Source organism: Neopsephotus bourkii, unplaced genomic scaffold (genome assembly GCF_033783945.1).
Source record: "Neopsephotus bourkii isolate Nb327-2 ecotype Australia unplaced genomic scaffold, CSIRO-AGI_Nbou_v1 NB_1629, whole genome shotgun sequence".
NCBI lineage: Eukaryota > Metazoa > Chordata > Aves > Psittaciformes > Psittacidae > Neopsephotus > Neopsephotus bourkii.
Window position 1 is genome coordinate 233615 of NW_026902104.1, and position 8206 is coordinate 241820.

The following is an 8206-nucleotide window of genomic DNA, read 5'->3' on the forward strand; positions in this document are numbered from 1 at the left end:
TGCAGAAATGCTATGCTATTTACTCATCTGGATGATGACTGGGAGACACATTACAGTGAACTATTATGGAGATGAATGCCTCAATTTTAGGAATTCGTGTCCCAGTTGTTACTGTGAGAAAATAGCTAAGGACATAGATGGAAGCTGAACCTAATAAACAACTTAAAATCAGATCTTTGGAGTAGATGTGAAGAAGACACAGAGAACAAAAGTTTGATATAAAAGCAGCATTAAAACCATTTTCACTAGCACAGTATATACATCTTTATTTAATTGATTATACGTTTTCTTCTTTGGGTAAAAGGGATTTGAGACATGCAAATTCTAGCTTAGAGACAAGTTGTGCTCATGAGTAATCCAACTGACCTCCCCAGGCTGACTCCTGTGAGCAAGTGCTCATCACCACCACCACTGAGGTTGCACAATCAGTGGGGTTTCAGTGCACCTCTCTAACAGCACCACCCTCCATGCAGCACCGCATCCGCCCTGCTGCAGCACAAGCGTTTGCTCAGCTTCCCTGATCGCTACAAAGCTACGCCAAAACACAGAGGAAATGTGTCCTGTGCGAGGAATTAGTTTGATTAGTTCTCTTAGGATACATGATACTTCTTTTCTTTTCTTTAAGATCACAGAAAGAACATTTCAAGGATACTCCATGAGAATAATCAATCTTTTAAAGCACACAAGTTGACTAATTATATTTGCAAAGGAGAAAAAAAAGCTGTGTTTGCTGTGGCAATGAATGCGATAGTAAACTCAGCACAACTGAGCCCGTAATTTTGCCTTTTCACCAGGTTTCAGATCATTAGGTCTGTGAGCAGTAAAACAAGGGTAAAAAACCCAGGGATAGGAAAAAGCACATGGTTAATTTTTACATTATGGTGCCCAAATGAAAAAAGACCACTTGGCTTCATTTAATTTCCTATCTTTGTAGTCTGAAGAACGCTACAACATGCTCCTGGTGCATGCCCATAACATAACTAGTAACTGGCTTCCATAAAAACTATATTTACCAGAGAAAAAAAAACCCAAACCAGTAAAAATCCTTGCTCAATTCACTGCACATCGTACTTGCCAAATTGCAAAGAGATTTTTTTTTTCCCTGCAATGAAGTAAATAGAAGCACCAACACATACAAATATGCATCTGTTACTAATGAGATGTTTACAGCCCCTGCCTTGCCAATTGCACATATGGAATACCTCAGTGCGTAGTTACCTATAGAGCTCTGGTTAAGAGACAATAGGTGCAAATTAATGTACAAACAGACATTATCTCTTCAAGCCTGGACATGACTTGAAGCCTTGTTAAATATTTTTAAATGCCACAGCTTTCTCCTAAGGTTTTAAAATCCTTTCTTGCACTCCTTGCTGATGGGAGAAAACGTTCAGGGGACAGGACAAGATATTTATAATAACAGGACATTTCACTCTGCACTTTTGTTTTAGCATGTGGGGGGAATAATAATTGTATTCAGACTTGAAATGGCTTGGGTTACGCAGTTCAGAGCACAAGCACCTGCAGCAAATTAATTTGTTGTAGCACATTTATTATCTCATAGCTTCTATTTAGGCTGCAGCTGTTGCTATTATGTTAATAATGTTTTTTATCACCACTGTATACAACAGGTTATGGTAATAAAGAAATTTTGGGGTGTTGGGTTTTGTTGATTTTTTTTAATTTATTTTTAATTTTATTTCTTAGAAAGAAAAAAGATGGGGAGAATATAACACATAAGCATTGATCAGGCATTGAGCCTTGTGTTTATTAGCTGATTTGAAAGAGAATGGGCAAGAGAAATTAGAAAAGAGTAACAATAGATAAAGATGGCGCGTGCAGAATTTGTGAAAGCAAAAAAGAAGAAGAAGAGGTGGCAAAAAAAAAAAGACACAGAAAAGAAAGCAAGAAAGCCCGAACACCGCAGTGCTGGGGTGGTGAGTGTTCGGGTGGGGGTGGGGAAAATGCTGCAGTTTTCGTGAAATAATAAGGTGGAAAAAAAAGGCATACAAAGAGTAGGTTTTTCATTGTCTGTAAAATATAAACACAGATGAATTCTGTCTTTGGTTTGTTCATGCTTTTCACTCTGCACAGCAGGGATGTTCTTAAGAAGTTGCCCTCTGCGAAATTTCACTAAATGGAAACCGTGGACCCTGCATGATGCGATTATAATCACACCAGCCATTCTTTTTACATAATTTTTTGTTTAAAATCCAGTAATGCTTCTTCTTTTTAAAACATATATCTGTATCTATACACGCATCTAAAAAGGTGCTGGTTTATGTCCCCCCAGCAAAGTGCAAGCTGGAGCTCAAAACTGGCTGTATCCCATCCGCAAATCTCCATGGACTCCCAAACAAGATGAAAATTTGGAGCTGACAAGAACATGTCTGCTGCCTGCAGTCACTGCAATAGCTCACCATGTTGCCTACTAACCAAAAGATCAAAAATTATCGATTTCATGGCGCTGCGTGCTTGGGATAGAAAAGCTACTTTAAAATTTGCATTATTTAAGAAACGAATTAAGAGAAAAGATTCGTGTTTTAGAGCGGTTTGGAACGTAAAACTGGCTTTATGTTTTAATCTTATCTATGTTCTCCTCTAATTCTATGATTTTTAGCAGCTGGGGTCTGGAAATGATTTTTTTTTTGCCGATGAATTTAGGATTTTGCCGCAGTATACATCTGCAGTCCCAGAATCCTCTGGTAAGATAATCCCTCCTGCGATGGGGAAACGCCTTTAACCTTTTCGTGAATGAAAAATACGCAACCATTTTGAAATAGAGGGGGAAAGAATGATGATTTCTATGAACTGGGATGAAATTTGCTGTGAACTGAAAGAATACGGAAAGGAAAACATACTGTAATCGTGTTGTGGTGTTGGAGTTTCTAGCTGTTGTCTACCTTTCTTCAATGGCGTCTGTAAATATGCCTGGAGTATGGTGTTACCCATATTTCATGAGAACCAAGACCGTAGGAAATAAGAGCATTTCCTTGCCGTAACAGCAGGAATGCTATAACTACCATCTCCATGCTGCAGGCTTTAAGGAAAATCTTGATTACTGGTCATTGAAACTCATTTGATCAGTGGATTCCTAAGATGACTGGACTGCATTAGGGGAGCCAAGCCTCTAGATAGCAAGAGGTGTTCAAAGCTGCTCTGGGGTTTCAGCTAGAAAGGGAAGAGGAAAATATTCTGCGGCATAAGAAAAATCTGAAGCCCTAATCCATGCACTGCCTGTTTGGAGATTTGCTCAAATGAAGCTCCTACCGTGATACTTGTATTTTCAGATGGCACAGTAATTAAGAAAGAGTGGTCTAAACGAAAAAAAAATGAGGTCTTAATAATTTACTATTTTGTTTTAAGATTACATATTAGAATCAATTAGTTGGAATAAGGAAATCTGGCCTAAAGCTACCGAAAGAAAAAGTTTACATGTATCAACCACCTTTTTAAAGACAGTTTTCTATATTAGTACATCTCTGTATATTTAGATCAGACAATTAAAGGGTTACAACCCTAGGAAATTGGGGTTTCAGGTGGACAGACTTTGATTAGGGAAGGAGGAGGTAGGTGTCAAACCTCTGCTACTGTTTTTGGTTTTGCTGTGTTTCTGGCTTTTCTGCCAGGGTACCTGAATATAACCATTGCAATTGTTCTAAATGTGGAGTATGAGACCCATAACCACCGAGAGACAGGCACACAGAGAAATTTTAAAAGCAGTGGTGTACTTAATAATGACAACATTTCAGAAGGGATCAATACTGTGGGTTTCTGTTTACATGACTGCACAATAAATTTTTAATATAAAGCCACCTTGGTATCTATTTGGCTAGTAGCAATTAAACTATATGTACTGGGAGATGCAATGCTTAGTGTTTATTCTGATCCACTGCTTAATATGCCAGTGATCAGATATTCTGATGAGTAATGCCTCAGCTGCTAAATCAGCTGGAGACTTGTTTCAGTTTCTGAAACATCCGTGATAAATAAAGTTAAACTCTTGTAGGCTTTCACATGTACTTAATTAAAGAGGGAAATATTAAGGCATACTGTATATACCCAAAATAGGGAATACCAAGGGAAATAATAACTTTAAAAAAAATTAGTAATAAACAAATGGCTGGCCAACGACAACTCTATTTCTGATGCTTGAAGCAACATTTATAGACTACTCCAGTTTCTGGCATTCAAACGAGTTAGTAAGATGTTTTGATCAGCATCTTCTATGCTAATTTATTAGTGATTTGTAGGGTCTCTCCTTCCTTCAAAATGACCCAGTTACACACTCCCAGTTTTTTGTGCAATTCCTGAGAAAAGTGGAATCTCACCAGTATTTTGAGTTTGCCAAATTTCCACTCTTTGTCCATAAAAAAACGATTTTATTTATTGCCGAAACTTAGCCTGAAAGGCACAGCTATTTGCGTTAGCACAGCAAACATTCTGATGTTTATTAATAAACTGTAGCACTTGTGTATAAGGCAGAAGTTACATTGATTAGTTCTATATCTCAATGAGTGTGTAAGTATTGCAAGATCTCCTCTCTTTCCCTCGTCACTCCTGTGTGAAAGTGAAAATATGTGACTGTTTTAATACACTATAACTTCACTTTGCTGGAAGAAGATCCCTTCCCCCCCCCTTTTAAGGCTATCAGAATGACGTATTTTTTTTTACTGACAAGTGAATATATATTTAGTCAGTGCCTGAAAAAGTATCTGTAGTTGATGCTTGAATATGTTCCTAGAGTACGCATGGTTAAATGCCAATTTTGCATACACTTTTAAGATTCATACGGGAAATCAAATATTCAGGCCCAGAGCCCTAGATTTTTCCAAAACTGGTAATTTTGCTTTGTCCTTATACGAGTGCCATGGCTACTCATTTGTTACTATGTTCCTTACAAACATAGCTAAATACCAGATTTCAGAAGGTAAAGTGACCAAGTTTACCTTTAGCGGATTGTTATTTTTATTTGATGGGCTTCCTGCTTTCTACCCTGTTAAAAGTTGACTCACCAAAAGCAGTGCTAAGGACATAAAAAAAAAAAGAAAAGATGTTAACAAAAAGATTTAAATCATTATCCATGAAGCTCTCGTTTGCACTGAGGATTTCTTACTGCAGTGATACACAATGGACACATTAGGAGACTGCTTGACCTTTCGAAAAAAATATGTCTGCAGCATACTCGTCTAGCAAACAGCCACCAAAACAAACCTATTCAAGTATAAAAGGGCTCGAAGGAAACTACTGAAGCTGCAGATACACACTCAGTGCTTCTTGGGGGAGAAAGAAAAGAAGGTAGAAGAGGCAGAATAACCAGGCTGTATATGAATTTACTCATGAAGCCCCACACTATAATATCTAATACAACATTTACTCTTCTTGTTTTGTTTGTGGACCGTGACACACTATTTTAGAAAAATCATAAACAAAATGTACTTTAGAAACATTTTTACAATTGAAAGAATACTGTTAAGAATTAGGGTTAATCAAAATTGCAACACTTGCAGCTATTAATATATTGGTTTTCCTGGGGTAGGGTTCTGTTTTTTAAAAGTGAAATTGTAGAAAATGTTTAGGTACCTAGTGGCTAAAAATTGCAAAGCTAATATTAACCAAATTTCTATTAGCAGTTAGTCTAGATCTGAAAGTATCCTAACAACTTTGCAGTGAAATATATGCAGATTAAAATGACAACAAACCATGCAAGAATAAAGCAACCAAAAAATCAACAAGAGTATAGCATTATGTACTAAAGGCCTTATGAAATGTATATATATAAATAAAAGTTGTATGTTTAAAACCTGCTTTTAAGAGGGCTAGCTCCAGTTGTCCTCGTCAGGTCAAAAAGAAAAGCGGTCCACAGTTCAGGGGCCAGAAGCAAAGACACGGACCGTACCCCTCCTGCTTCTGCAAAATCCAGGCTCCAAAAGCCCCATCCCTGCAGACCTCAGGGGGTGCGATGGCACACAAAGAGGCTCTGAAAGGTATCTGGGACCATGCAATGCATCAAGGGCGTTTGACTGATTCTACTGTTGTTATCAAGTACCCAATGGAATTGCTTATAGTGAATTTGGCAATAATGCCCTATAGAAACAGCACTTTGAACTTATATAGTACCTTTGATCCAGAGATCTAAAAGGAGGGCTCTGTCAGTATTATTATTCACATTTTACAGAGGGTGAAACCGAGGCAGAGCAGATCTTCCCAAGGTTGTAGAGGAAGGCAGCTGAGAAAGGGCTGTGGACAAAGAAATTAACTCTTCCCCTCATACCTTTTTGCTTTTTAGTGCCCAAACCAAACTCCAGGAATATTTTCTCTGACTCTTATCTTAAACTGGAATCAAACTTCTGGTGACAAGAATGGCAAGGTCCTTCTGCTCATAGCTGCACTAAGTTATTCCCCTGGAAGGAGATGAGCGTGCTGATCTGGCAGGATGTTTTGCCAGCTCCTGCTGGTTGTCCTCATTCTGGCCAGCATTGTTTGAATGGGCAACTGTCCTAAGAGAAGAGAGAATGACAAGGAAAGCTGTATTTCGTGAACCTCCAACTTCAGGGTTGTGATCCTCCAACTTTAGGGCTGGCCAGGTGGCATTTTTTTCCTCACCAGTGGGGATCACTGCTCAGGAAGGCTGGGTGGATGGAACAACAGGGAAACAGGAGGAAACAAGGGGTTTTTTAATCACCACTGCCTACCAAAAGCCGTATTAGTCATGACAGCTAACCTGCAGACTTAGGACCCCTCCCCTGCACTTGCCCCACTGGGTTGTGACCCCTCCCCTCCCATGCCAGGTCCACCTCCAAGGGTTGGGGTGCCTTTTGTGTGCAGCAAGCCCTACATTATTTTTTTCCTTCCCCCAAAAGGAGAAATATCCTGTTCTCAAAAGCACAGATTCAAATAAAAGCATCTGATGTGAAAAAGCACCCTGGAAGAGGCTCCTTTAGTCTAACACCACTTATTACTGAATAAATCAATAAGACAAAAATAAGTCCTTAAGTGTAACTTGCTAAGTAGAAACTCAGGGCCCGTTTAAAACAGGACGACCAATGGAAAAAAACAGGTATAAAGGTGGCCCCTTTGTGAACTGCATATGCCCCGTTGTGAGGCTGGTGGGGAAGGAGAAGCTGCACGAAGGAACAAGAGTTCAGACCCCAACATCCGCTAGTGCCAAAGCAAACTGAAACTAGGAGAAAAAACCACGAGAGAATAAAACTCTTATCTTTCAATAGCAACGGATGGTTTACATAAACACCCAAGTATATACCGTCCTTGTTTCATGGGGTTTCTGGGGGTGTGTGCTAAACACCCTCTATGTTTAACACACTTTACAAGACTACACACGCAGAAAGTCCGTGAAACATTACTGTACAAGCCCGTGCACGCTGAGTAAAGGCTGCCACAGATGTGCCTTCGCCGCGAAAAACCCTTGTGCAATTCACAGTATTTTCCTGCTTTTACGACTCTCTGAACAGGCGAGGGGCGGGCGAGGAGGAGGTGGTGTTGGGGGGGGAAGGAAACCCGCTTCTTCCATATAAAAAAAAAAATACATAAATTGCATAACGAGATACTTTCTTTGGCAACTGCTTCCTGACAAATATTTACCACAGCGGAACCCGTTTCCGCCGACGTGAGCGGGCCCCACCGCCGCCTTCCGCGGGTTGCACCGGGCCGGGCCGGACCGGACGCGGCCCGGAACCTCCCGGACTTGGCGACGAGCGTTTGAGAACACGGAGTTTCGCTACAGTTGGTGGCGTGCGTTTAGGAAAAAAAAAAAAAAGTATTAAAACAAAAAGCACAGAATCCGCAGCAACGAAACGCCAAGTTAAAGGGCTGGGGGGCAGGTCGGTTTCATGGTTGCTTTCCCCCCACTACCTACAGCAGGACCCCGGGGTTAAGGCCCTCAACTGCACCCCTTCCCCCGCCACCTCTACCCCACACTCAGACAACTTCGCTTTCGGCCGGCAACTCGGCTCCTTCTTCCCTACATCCGGAATACAGTGCCTTCACTAACCTTCCCCCGCCCGCCCCTCACGCCGCCACCACAGCCTTTCCCCCCGCCTCACGGCCGCTTTCCCGCCGCCACTACTGCTGCTCTCTGTCTCCCTCCGCCCTGGGAGCCGGGCACTATTTCTCCTCCCCCTGCCCTGTGCGCTGGGTGCCTGTGGAATGCTGCGCGCTGGGCCCGGCCGCGGCGGCAGGATACAGCCGA

At 41.1% G+C, this 8206-nt stretch overlaps 1 long non-coding RNA gene across 1 annotated transcript; it reads right to left on the reverse strand.

Moving 5' to 3' along the window:
• Positions 1-1528: 1528 nt before the first annotated feature.
• Positions 1529-8112, reverse strand: LOC133222938 (uncharacterized). The gene is made up of 3 exons (XR_009728415.1): positions 8030-8112; positions 7600-7735; positions 1529-6497 (listed from the first exon to the last, which is right to left on the reverse strand). It is a non-coding gene; the product is annotated as an uncharacterized LOC133222938 (long non-coding RNA).
• Between the last annotated feature and the right edge of the window lie 94 nt (positions 8113-8206).